Genomic DNA, 476 nt, shown 5'->3' with positions numbered 1-476 from the left:
GTACGTGTTTTAAGAGGCTTATATTTGATGTTATTGTAAATGGTTGTTCTTACTTCATTTTCTAATTGTCTTAGCTAGAATTTTTTTAACGTAGGTGGGTTTGGGGTGGGGTGGGGTTTGCACATTGATTTTTATATCCAGCAACCTTGCTAAAACCTTTGTGTCCTAATAACTTATCTGCTGATTCTGTGACTTTTCTATCCTCTCTAAATAAGGACAATTTTGCTTCTTCCTTTTGAATCTTTATACCCTTTTTCTCCTTGCCTTACTGCTCTAGCCAGGACCTTCGGGACAGTTTGAACCATACTGGAAGTTGTAACAATGGACATCTTTGTCGTGTTTTCAGTCTCACAGGGAAAGCTTTCAGTGCTTCAGCACTGTATGTGATGCTTGTTTTAGGGTTTTGTAGCTACCCTTTATCAGGGCAAGGAAGTCCCTTCCATTCCTAGTTTGCTAACAGTTGTTCTCATGAATGT

Source organism: Physeter macrocephalus, chromosome 11 (genome assembly GCF_002837175.3).
Source record: "Physeter macrocephalus isolate SW-GA chromosome 11, ASM283717v5, whole genome shotgun sequence".
NCBI classification, from domain to species: domain Eukaryota; kingdom Metazoa; phylum Chordata; class Mammalia; order Artiodactyla; family Physeteridae; genus Physeter; species Physeter macrocephalus.
Note: the sequence above shows the minus strand (reverse complement) of the source record.